The sequence below is a fragment of the Danio rerio genome, chromosome 3 (genome assembly GCF_049306965.1).
Source record: "Danio rerio strain Tuebingen ecotype United States chromosome 3, GRCz12tu, whole genome shotgun sequence".
Lineage (NCBI taxonomy): Eukaryota > Metazoa > Chordata > Actinopteri > Cypriniformes > Danionidae > Danio > Danio rerio.
The window spans coordinates 50,255,117-50,267,955 of record NC_133178.1 but is presented as its reverse complement, the minus strand read 5'-3'; the positions used below and the strand labels follow the sequence as shown (position 1 = coordinate 50,267,955).

At 40.5% G+C, this 12,839-nt stretch overlaps 1 protein-coding gene across 3 annotated transcripts in view; it reads left to right on the top strand.

Moving 5' to 3' along the window:
* Nucleotides 1-12,839, top strand: part of dnajb1a (DnaJ heat shock protein family (Hsp40) member B1a) — a 260,604-nt gene that overhangs the window by 231,787 nt on the left and 15,978 nt on the right. The window lies entirely within an intron of this gene.

Sequence of the window (12,839 nt, the reverse complement as noted above, 5' to 3'; positions counted from 1 at the left end):
GGCTGGTTTCCAGCCATTTCCAGCCTGATCTTAACTGGTCAGACTGGGAGAAGACCAGCTTGACCAGCCTAGCCAGGCTGGGAGCCCAGCCAAAACCAGCTATGTCCAGCTTAAACCAAGCTGGTCTAGCTGGATTTTGCTTGTCAGTTTCCAGCCTGACCAGCTAAGACCAGGCTGGAAATGGCTGGAAACCGGCCTAGAAATGACCAAAACCTCTCTAAAACCAGCCTGGTCAACCAGCTAAAACCAGCCAACCAGCCTAGGCTGGTTTAAGCTGGGTTTTTCTGCAGGGATTTGTAATGTTTAACAATTTATTATAGCCACGAAGTATCTAAAACTTGTTTTCATGTTTGAATAGCCAATAAATGTGCTAAATAAATTAAAATAGAAATACCCACAGTGAAACAGTTATATAAATTTAAATATTAGTTTAAATAAATTCATAATGGTTTTAAATATCTTTTAATATGTAAAGTAGAGAAGTTCACATTCAACAAACTGAATAAAACAAGTCTTCGTTTTTAGTTTATTTAAAAACAGATACAAATGGAGTAATTCAACTCACAATTAAATGATCTCATTGAGTGATGGAAAAAAATAGGTAAAACTTTAATTGAATAATCAGTCAAGTGTTTCCAAATTGAAATCTGTTAAAATAAGAGTCCTACAAAACAGGAACAAAGACACTCATGAAACAAATGTGATTGTTAATTGTATTTTTTATTAGATGGTTGGTTTTAAGTACTTTAAAAAATAGTAGATAATCCTTAAATATAGAGGGAGAAATACAGAAAAACAAACAAACAGAAATTCAACAATATAGATGCATTACGTTACAATCTCGCAATAAAAATTTTATTAAAAACACGTCAGGTTACGAATGTAACCATGGTTCCCTAAGGGAACGAGACGCTGCGTCTCTTTAGGAGACACAATGGGATACCATCCCTCTCTTATAACCTTCTGAAGCACAGGTGTAATCAATCCAATGTAATTGGCGGGACGCAACGTGCGTGTGGCGTCAGACCGAAGGTATAAAAGCCCCACACTCACAGTGAACTTCAGCTTATACCTCTCGAACGGAACGCACCAGGTATGAAAAAGTATGGCAACGTGACGCAGCGTCTCGTTCCTTTAGGGAACCATGGTTACATTTGTAACCTGACGCGTTCCCTTTCGGGAACTCTATGCTGCGTCTCTTTAGGAGACACAATGGGAACGCTATCCCAAACACGCCATAGTTTTACATGCCGGGGATGAGTTCTCCTATATTGCTAGGACACTGGAACACGGAGTAGGGTGCAGGTCCAACTGATAAAACCTTACAAAGGTATGTGGGGTAGACCACCCAGCTGCATTGCAGATGCCAGTCAGGGACTGGCCAGAACGAAAGGCTTTCGAAGTCGCCATACTCCTGGTTGAGTGAGCCCTGATCGCCTCAGGTAAAGGCCGATGCAGGGCTTCATATGCTAGTGAAATAGCCTCGACTATCCACCGGCTCAGAGACTGCTTAGATGCTGGTGCCCCAATTTTGGGTGAGCCATACAAAACAAACAACTGTTGTGTTGTACGCCAAGCAGACGTACGATGTACGTATGCATCTAGTGCCCGCACTGGGCAAAGCAGATTCAAGCGCTCCTGATCTGGCGTCATAAATGGTGGAGGATTAAAGTCCTGCAGCACAGTAGGTCGCACCACCTCAGTGGGGACCTTAGGAACGTACCCTGCTCTGGGGTACAGAAATGCTCTCACCATACCAGGTGAGAATTCCAGACAAGAGGGAGCTACAGACAATGCTTGTAAATCTCCTACTCTTTTGATGGATGTAATGGCCAACAAAAAAAACGTTTTAAGGGTCAGAAACTTTTCTGACACATACTCAATTGGTTCAAAGGGGGCTGTCGACAGGCCCTCAAGCACTATCGACAAATCCCAAGTAGGAAACCTATTGGCGCAGGCAGGCCTCAACCTCCTCGTTCCACGGAGGAATCTGACCACCAGAGGGTCTTTGCCAAGACCATCAGTACGGTATGCGGACATTGCCGCTACATAACCTTTAAGCGTTGACGGAGTCAAACCGAATTCAAAACACTCCTGGAGAAATTGCAGCACTGACCCCGCAGGGCAGTGGACTGGATCCAGGTGGTGGTCTGTACACCACGAAGTAAAAAGTTTCCACTTGGTGGCATACAATCTCCTCGTGGAGGGAGCTCTGAAGCTTAGTATGGTTTGAACAACCTCAGTTGACAAACCAAGATCTACAAGGTGTGCCCCCTCAGAGGCCACACCCACAGTTTCCAGAGGTCCGGGCGGGGGTGTACTATCATTCCCTCCGCCTGGGACAGGAGGTCTCTCTGGACGGGAATCTCCCATGGGAGACCGTCGAGGAGAGACACTAGGTCCGAGAACCACACTCGTGTGGGCCAATAAGGGGCTACCAGCAATAGGTTGTACCCCCCTTGACGGACCCTCTCCAGGACTCCCGGGAGAGAGTGATTGGGGGAAAAGCGTACAGACGAAGCCTCGGCCACGTCTGCACCATGGCCCCAAAGGTGCTGGATGTGTTTGGGAGAACCACAATGGGCAATGTGTTGTTTTCTGACAGGCGAATAGATCAACGTCGGCTCTGCCAAATCTCTTTTGGGTGTAGTCGCCATCCCCCAGGCTCCAACCCCTGTCTCGACAGGAGGTCCGCTCCCACATTCATCGGACCTGGGATGTAAGCTGCCTTCAGAGAGAGCAGTCTCCCCTGAGCCCACAGATGGATTTGATTCGCCAACCTGCACAGAGGGCGCGAATTCAAACCCCCTTGATAGTTGATGTAAGAGACCACCGATGTGTTGTCGGTCTTCACTAACACATGGTGACCTCTCACTTGAGGGAAGAAGTGCCTTAGAGCCTGAAACACTGCTAACATCTCCAAGCAGTTGATATGCATGTGGAGATGATGGTCCCTCCACTGTCCCGATGCGGGAAGGCCCCTCTGGGTCGCTCCCCAGCCCTTGCGTGAGGCATCTGATGTCAGAGCCAGGCGCTGAGATATTACTCCTAGTGTAGGGCCCTGGGACAGAAACCAGGGCTTTTTCCATATCGATAACGCTCGTAGGCAACGCCTCGATGCTTTGATTGTGCGGAACGGATTTCTTTTCTTTTCTTTTGGTTTAGCCGCAACCCCAATTTCTCTATGTGAGCGAGAACAACACCTCAATGTTGAACCACTAACTCCCTCGATCGGGCTAGAATGAGCCAATCGTCGAGGTAATTGAGAATTCGAATCCCTTGTAGCCGCAGCGGAGCCAAAGCCGTGTCGACGACTTTGGTAAATGTGCGGGGTGAGAGTGCTAGGCCGAACGGAAGAACCCTGTACTGATAAGCCTTGCCCCTGAAGGCGAATCTGAGGAACTTCCTGTGACTTGGAAGGATGGAGATGTGGAAGTATGCGTCCTTCAGATCTATCGTGACAAACCAGTCCTCGGACTGTATTTGTGACACGATGGTGCTGATAGTCAACATTTTGAATTTCAGTGTTTGTACGGAGCGATTTAGCTGTCTTAGATCTAATATCGGACGCAGCACTCCATCTTTCTTTGGAACGATGAAGTAACGGCTGTAAAACCCTGACTCGATGTCTAGAGGAGGGATCTGTTCTATGGCTCTCTTCCTCAGAAGAGATTCTATTTCTTGTTCCATCACTAGAGCCTGCTCTGGCTTCACTAAGGTATGGAGCAAACCGTTGAAGCGAGAGGGGCGTGAAGCAAACTGAATTCTGTAGCCCTTCTCTATGGTAAGCAGGACCCACTGCGAAAAATTCGGCAGCCGTTTCCACTCTGCCAAAAATTTCTGCAGGGGTACCAGTCTCTCGAGACTGGTCTCTATGTTCCCCTGAGTAGCTAACTCTGGGCACTGAGGCGAACTCACCACAGGAGGCCCTTGATTTAACTGCTCTTGGACCCTCAGTAGAGGGGGCGAGTCCACTAACGTCACCACTTTTGGGATGAAACGTTTGTGGATATCGCCGGGGGTCTCCATGCCCTGAGGCACCAACGGTGGGAGGGTTGGTGGATAGACCCCCTGTGGGCAACGAGGAGGTGGCCTTTGCTCCTCGTTGGGGGCTGCCCAAAGAGGTCCCAGTGCTAGGACTTCTTCTGAGGCCTAGACCGTTTCACAACGATGGTCCTCGGACCACCGTATGTCACCGTCTTTGTCTCTTGAGAGCGTTTCCCACCCCATTTCCTTTTTGGGGGCTGACGGGAAGCCACACTCTCTTTTTGCTCGGCTCTATACCGGGCAGATGAGCTGGTTGACGCTGGGGCTGGTCCCGCTGCATAGCCCCAGAAGGATGCCCTTTTGGTCGAAGGAAGCTTCCGTAGGAGCCCGACCTCTTTTTTGCCTGCTCAAACGATTTGGCGACCCGATCTACAGAGTCGCCGAACAAACCCGCGGGCGAAATGGGAGCATCAAGGAAAATTCCTTTATCTTCCTCCTTGATGTCTGCTTGATTCAGCCATAAATGTCTCTCCGTTACCACCATGGCCGCCATAGAGCGGCCTAAAGATCTAGCTATTTCTTTGGTGGCATGGAGAGACAGGTCCGAGGCCCGACGTACTTCTCTTACTGTATCGGGCCCCGCCCCATCATTATCAAGGGCTTCCTTCAGCAGGTCCGCCTGGTATGCCTGCAAAAGTGACATTGTGTGCAGACACCCAACAGACTGGCCTGCTGCCGCATATGCCTTGCTGACTAACATCGATGTTTATTTTACTGGTTTTGACGGCAAGGCGGGGGTCTTCGCCGACGATGCCTGAGGTAGCAAATGGCTCGCCAAATGCTCCTCCATTTTCGGCATTGTGCGGCATCCGTGCTCATTCAAACCAGCAACGGCTGAATATATTGATCCCTGCTGGCTTATAACACGGGCAGTGTATGGATTTTTCCAAGTGTAAATGATCTCTTTTTGGAGATCTTTGTTAAATGGAAGACCCCCCCTCAGAGGCCTGTCTCGTGATGGCAGGATGCGTTCATCACACAAACCAGCTTTTTTCCTGCCTCTCTACTTCCCAGTTAATATTATATTTAGCTGTTACATTGGCCAGGACCTCTGCCAGCTCATCATATTCGGGGCATAATGGGGGAACGTCATTTTGGCCCCGAAGGCCCTCCATACTCTCGACTCCCTCAGAAGCCGGGAGGCGGAGCAGCCGCCCATCAGCGCGAGAGGAAGAAGCCGATGAACGGGCTTCCAGCTCGCGCTGACTGGACCTCGATCTCACAGTAGAAGAAGCCCTCGAGCTTGTCTCCATCCCCTCTGCCAGATCGAGCTGCGATCCCCACGACATTAATCGCCGCTCAGCCTCAGCACAGGCGGGACCAGTCCCGCAGGCAAACCTGCCGCCGGCTCTTTATCAAACAGAGCGCGGCGACTTCGCAGCACTCGACCAGGAAGTGAATCGCAATGCACACAGCCACCCCCCTCAAGGGCTGACTGTGCGTGCTCCTGACCGAGGCACTGCACACACAAATCATGAGTGTCCTGTTCTGTGAGGAAACGAGGACATGGCGGTACACATGATCTAAATGTCTTTTCCATTTTGCTAATTTTTAAATAGAAAATAAAAGTGTGTGTTTTGATTCAGTTTAAATGGTTTTTGTAGTGCCATATCAGTGCTGCGAGTGCTTCAAAATCAACGAACTCATTCGCAGAGTGAAGAGAGAAAAAGCTGAAGTTCACTGTGAGTGTGGGGCTTTTATACCTTCGGTCTGACGCCACACGCACATTGCGTCCCGCCAATTACATTGGATTGATTACACCTGTGCTTCAGAAGGTTATAAGAGAGGGATGGTATCCCATTGTGTCTCCTAAAGAGACGCAGCGTAGAGTTCTCGAAAGGGAACCATATAGAGGACTAAAATATTGCTAAGAGGCATAACATCAACAATAATACAAATACCTTTAAGGTTTTAAATACTAAATAAAATTAATAGTATCAATCCAAAATAGTATCAATCCACATTGCGAGTAGTAAAGTCTCTTTCCTTTGAGAGATGTTGTAAATCCGCTGAATAAAACAAAAGAAGCAGATCTTGGATGTGTTTATTTCACTCTCCAAGTCAGAATGAAAATGGCATCTTCAAATTTCCCGCTGGTGCAAAAACACTGAAGAGCGCCACAAATCGCTAGTGGTCGAAAGTATGCGCGCATGCTCTCTGTCTCACACACACACACACACACATACACACACACGCAGAGATAGAGCGTTCAGTGTCAACATACTTTTTATCTTTGGGCTTTTTATAGAAAGTAGCAAGTCTTTACAAGTCAATAGGCGCAAGTCCAAGTGAAAGTCCGAGTCATTCATGTTCAAGTCCAAGTCGAGTTGCAAGTCTTTTAATATTTTGTCAAGTCGAGTCTGAAGTCATCAAATTCATGACTCGAGTCTGACTCGAGTCCAACTCACATGACTCGAGTCCACACCTCTACTACCTACTGTGCCTAGGTTACAAAACATAAAAGAAACAAAACACACACACACACACAGAGAGAAAGAGCTGCAGTGAAATGTGATATTCTCTCCTCAATGCTGACCATGCATAAAAAATAATTATAAAAAATAAGCATATCAAAAGAACACACACATACTCTAGACATGGATAGAAACATGTTTGTCAAACACAGGCACATACTGTGTCAATTTACAATAAAAAGTTTAAAATAATTATAAAAAAACAAAAATAAAGTCGGATTTATGTGCATAAAAACTGCTTAGTTGCCAGAAAGATACACAAAACTGTTAGCATCTGTACATTTTGGCAATATGCAATATCTAATTAATAAATATAATATATAAGGAGAGGCTAACTAGCTAACAATGTAGCTTTCAAGTACACAGCTCAAGATAATAATATAACTTATAACAGCCTTATTTTAGAAACTCAAAAACATTTGAACACATTTTACTTATTGTAGATTCTTATTTAAAGCCTAAAACATATCAGACTCTGCATCTGAATTGATGGACAGAGAATAGAGCGCACTAAACAAATCAAACACCTGGCTCCCTTAAAGGGCCAGCATTTTCTGAAAACTTTTTCTCACACCTTTGTGTTAAGAATAAGACTCCTGTGGGAGTGTGTGGGGATAGCTAAATCATTGTTTTCTGCCCTTAAAATGCACGCTTCTATAAATAGTAACACAAAGCATCAGAGTAGATGGCACAGTAATGGTTGAACAGTAGTTTGTCATTTATTGTCACAGTTACTACCTGTAAAATGTACATAAAGTAAATTACTGTAATTTATTCTTTGCAAAACACAATTTCATACAAAGTGCAGTCCTTTTACAGTAAATTACTGTTTCCTTTCATTTCAGCAAAATTTTACAGTTGTTAACGGAATAATCTACAAGGTAACAGTGCAGTTAAGCTTTAACCCTAATTAAACACACCTGCTTTAACACACTACCTTTAGATTTAGTTAGATCAGGAGTTTGACACCCCTGGTGCATAGCATATTTTCAAAGCAACTGCCTGCACATATCATTGAATAAAAACAACAAAAATATACAAACTTCACCCAAGCAAAAAATAATAATAATAATAATCTGATCCTCATGTAGTTCCAAACCTGCATTAATAGTAAAAAACACAACAAATAACCTGATTTATGCATTTATTTAGAAAAGCCTTTATACTGTACTGTTAATGCCAATTTTAGTTCATTTGAAGTTTTCCAGACAAATTCATTGAGTCTCAGCAAAAATGTATGTATGCGCTGTTTAAAATATATATTTTAAATAATACATTTTATTAGTTAATTAGTAAAATACTAATATTCAGCATAAAGTGCAATTTAAAAGCTTAATTATAGGTTAAACTAGGCAAATTAGATTAATTATATGCAAAGTAAACGATGTTATAAGAATTATTGTGATCATTTCTTTGCTCTGAGTGAATATTTTTGCCTTTAAATGCATCTCGTCCATATATTATACTTACCTTTTAATAAGCTCTGTGGCATTGGTTGACTCCTGATACTCAATGTTAAAAACATAAAAGGAACCAAAGAGAAAACAGAGATGGCTGCAGTGAAATTCAGCTTATCAATGCAATGTCCCACTCTCCCGTCAATACTGACCATTCACATACCAAAACTGAACAGTGTACATATATATATATATATATATATATATATATATATATATATATATATATATATATATATATATATATATACTGTATATACACACGCACACAGTTGAAGTCTGAATTATTAGCCCCCTTGTTTATTTTTTCCCCAATTTCTGTTTAATGGAGAGCTAATTTTTGTCAACACATTTTTAAACATAATAGTTTAAATAACGCATTTCTTATAACTGATTTATTTTATCTTTGCCATGATGACAGTAAATAATATTTTACTAGATATTTTTCAAGACACATCTATACAGCTTTAAGTGAAATTTAAAGGCTTAACAAGGTTAATTATTTTAACAATGCAGTTGGAGTAATTAGGCAAGTTATTGTATAACAGTGTTTTTTTTCTGTTTGTTAAAAAATAGCTTAAAGGGGCTAATAGTTTTGACCTTAAAATTGTTTTAAAAAAATTAAAAACTGCTTTTATTCCAGCCGAAATAAAACAAATAAGACTTTCTCCAAAAGAAAAAAATATTATCAGACATACTGTGAAAATCATTTGGAAAATATTTTAAGAGGAAAAAATTTTGGAAGAGCTAATTATTTTATATATATATATATATATATATATATATATATATATATATATATATATATATATATAACATAAAGCATCATTATTATTATAATGTATATACATTATGCTATACATTATACACTTTATTATAATGTGGTTCAAAAACATAGGGTTTACTATAAATAAATATATATATATATTTATTTATTTTCATGCGAATAATGTTATCTTCCAGACACTCTTATAAACAACAACCAAAAACCATGAAAGCATAAAACCATTTATCCTTGTTATTGTTATTATTATATTGTTTTGTTAAGTTTTTTTATTATTAGGGGTTCAACCACGAAGTGCTGAAAACCTATTGTTTTTGTTAAGATTTTTATTATTATTAGGGGTTTGAGCACAAAGCGCTGAAACCCTATTGTTTTTGCTAATTTTTGCTCTTCTTATTATTATTAATATTTTTTTTTTTTTTTTTTTTTTTTGCCGAAGGTACTATTGCACAGACCGAACCGTAGCTGAAACTTGGTCAGATGGTAGTACTCTGGTACACTACATGATCAACAAAATTCAGCCAAATTGGACCATAGGTGCCGCTATGGCGACAAAAACCAACATTTTGAACATTTTGGCCGCCATTTGTACACCGTTTGTTGTAGACTCAAAAAACTTACATATTTGGAATCCCTGGGTCAGCCCGAACTAATGTGAAACGACGTTTTTTCCGTACATTGGAAAGTTTTTCCGCTACATTGCATTTTGTCCAAAACCTACTTTTGCAAACTAGCCCTAGGTTTTCTCCCAATCTGAATTAAACTAGTTCAGAAATGTTTTCTGGACCTTGAATATCAATAATTATCAAAAAAAAGTTGAAATTTAGATTTTCGCACGAAACAGTAGACAAACATTTTCAATGCTAATTGAAGCTAAATGTTAAAGGGTCACGAAACACCAAAACACATTTTTTGAGCTGTTGACAGTCGTATATGTGTCCCACACTGCTAAAAACACTATTAGGACACCTATATTTCACTAAAAAGTGTAAATTGGTTGTTTTTGCGTTATTTCAAGCAAATTCGTACTTCCGGTTTGAAACGAATTTTTGAAGCTGCGTCACGGTCATGACGTAATAGCGTTGTATTCTGGCGTGCAGACTGGGCGTCTGTGCCAGAGTGAGTCTTATTACGTCTTACAGTGTGATGCATTAATGCATGAGTAAGGCTTGGTTCAAACCAATCAGCGCGCTCTATTGTGCAACTTAATTAATATTCATTAGTGTCACAGTGTTTTCACGACAGAGACGCCACGTTGTGTTGGCAAAACAAGCGTGAAGTGTTGCTTTTATAGTTTGCTGCCGTTAAGTTTTGTTTTCATTTTCTCTCTGTGAGAGCGCAGCTGGCGTCACATGTGGATTACAGTGTACGTGACGCTCGACAACAATAACTTACGTGTCTAAGGAGGATTATTGTTTACCTGAGAGCTGTTCTCATCTCCAAACGCTGAGATCTGGATTCGCTTGTAGTATTTTCTTCATAAAGACGCGGCTCTAGTTACTGGTGATTGTTCGGTCTCTACAGATTTGGTAAGTGAGCGACCAGCGCTCTTTGTTTATTCAGTTTGCTCGTATCGAACTAAGTTAACTATTGCACCGAGTCACCGAGTGTAAACACGTTAGCATCACAACCAAACTTTAACCTCGTGTAGGGTTTTTACCGCATTTAGTGACCGGAATAACACACGCGGCTTTCTGACGCTACCTGCCGTGTGCATCTAAGTTTCCGGGAAATGCGGAGGTTTTTTTTCTCTCATTCGCCGTGCGGTATCAAACATTGCATGAAAAATACACGCTTAGAGCAGTTCCTCGAATCAAATATCTCTTTTGTCGCGAGGGGCATGAATGAATTCCCTGAATGAAAGAGCCAAACTGCAGTTAAAGTCCACCATTTAATAATTTGGCAAATAATTCGACTACAGATGTCCATGTAGGTTAAACACCATCACTTTCTCCTGTCTGTGTATTTTGACTCTGAAACTCGCGCGTGCTCAAATAGACACTCCCACACCATCCCACTTTAGTTCCTCCGACACTCCCCCCTAAACAGAGCTGGACACGCCCACTTTTCTGACTTTTTCCAAAGTAGAGGTGTGAAAACACCCTGCTGAAACGAGGGGGTTTCATGGCCCTTTAAATTGTAGCTATAACTTTTGAACGGAGTAAGATATCCTCACCAAACTTAGTGCAAAACGCGCGGACTATGGCCACATGGTGGCGCTATAAGATTTAAAAATCATAAAATGACCCTAACCTTACAACCATTAGTCTGATCAGAAATTTGGCATGTATTGTCTTTGACCAAGTTGTCATAACATACTATAAGGACATTGGCAATCCCAAAAACATGGCCGCCATTAGCTAGTTAAGATTAAGCGGCCAATATAGGTTAACGATAAGTGATCAAAACAAAACTCAGTGAGCATGTTCGACTCATGGTCCTAGAGGTCTGTAAGAATTTTGAAAGAAATTTGCCACTAAGGTGCAATTTTGAGTTTGTTTGAGGTTGTAATTGATTGTTATTACACAAAGTTTTGCAAAGCCACACAAAATATGCATCATGATAGGTCTGCTTGTACTGAACAGTTTGACTCTAAAACCACTGATGTCACTCAAACCGTTCATTAAAAAACCATCAATATATGAAAAGCCTACTTTTGCAAACTAGTCTCTGGCTTTCGAAACGAAACCAGTGTTGTTAGAATCTCTGTACTGAATAGATCAATAATTATCAAAAAAGTTAAACTTTTCATTTTGGCTAGCTGTAACAGGCTTATTTACCAAAGGGGCGTGTCCACATGAACCCACATGCCTGTAAACCAATGGAAGGAAAACTCAAAAATTCATGAAATCAGGTATGCACATCTGAGTTGTGATTCTTAACAAGCATGCAAAATATTGTAAAGATAGGTCAATAGGTGGCGATATAACAGTAGAAAAGGTCGCAAAACCCCAATAGTATGAAGCTGCAGGCCCGGAGACCCAACTGCACGCTCAGACAGCTAGACCTGCACTTCCAGACCTTCACAGTGCCACCTGCTGTTTAAAAGATCGACTAACCTGATTTCAGCTGCTTCTAAAATGTAATTTAAACTATTTTTCTACTATAAATTATTAGGCTATGATTGAATAGATTATTTTATGAAATATAATAATAAATATAATAATAATAAATAAGGAGTTATTTATAAGTTCTGTAATGATTAAAGAATGATTTTTTGGAAATCAAAATATTAGTTAATCTGCATAGAATTTACAATATGAGCTCTCTTAGGTGAAATCAAAAATAATTTGCTTGTGGTGTGTATTTTTTCCCAGATTGATATTACAATTTCAAAAGTGGGTCTCTGCCAACACTAATACAATGTACCAAAGACTGCAGATATTTCAAGTTTTTTGCTCTAGTAATGAAAAATCTCCCCATTAAGAATGTAAAGCAGTTATGTTATTTTCTACGTAAAAAATAATTATCACTCCAATTATTATTTTTCACCATTTTTCTATGCATTGTTTACATACTAGATTTTTGATTTAATGCATTAATTCTGTTGTATTTTTATTAATTTTATTTGTAAATAGATATTGTTCAGTTACTTCAATATTTTCAGACATTTGTTGTTGTTTTTTTTTAATATTGAGGATGTATCACTGTTTTGTATTGAGTTGAGGGAATGAATATTATCTTCATATACAATAACTTTCTTCACATACAATTATAGCACTCTAAATAATTTTCTCATGACAAACTTTATTTTTTGTGTACTTTTTCATGAGGTCCTACAAGTCAATGAGCTCATATTGTAAATTCTATGCAGATTAACTAATATTTTGATTTCCAAAAAATCATTCTGTAATCATTACAGAACTTATAAATAATTGATGAACTGGTATTGTGTCACTGTTATTGTCTTTCGTAGCACTTTCAGATAGATAATACAGTAAAATGAACAGTTGACCTATACAGCACTAAAACAGTTACAAATAATAATTGTGCTTTATATTATAGCCTACTTTTTATTTTAACATTTTTACTTTAAAGTTTTTTTTATTTTGCCAGAAAACATTGCTAGAAAATTGT